Here is a 274-nt window from a genome sequence, read left to right on the forward strand (position 1 = left end):
TTTTCGGTCGAAAGAATGAAATCAAACGATTAGAAAGCGTTAGGCATTCTTACAACTTCCCCTCCCGTGCGCACCATGCATAAACGCCTTCAGCTAAACTTCAGTAAATACCCCCCCCATGGACACAGATATCCCAATTCGCCTCCCAAGCGCCCCGTCATCATAAAGGCGGTTTCGTCGTCCATATTAGTCGGGGCAAGATAAGATTCCGCGATTTTGGCAGGGCGTCTCGGAAAACATATTTAAGGGTTTCTGCATTCTCTTGTGCCTCAAC

Source organism: Penaeus monodon, chromosome 19, assembly GCF_015228065.2.
Source record: "Penaeus monodon isolate SGIC_2016 chromosome 19, NSTDA_Pmon_1, whole genome shotgun sequence".
NCBI lineage: Eukaryota > Metazoa > Arthropoda > Malacostraca > Decapoda > Penaeidae > Penaeus > Penaeus monodon.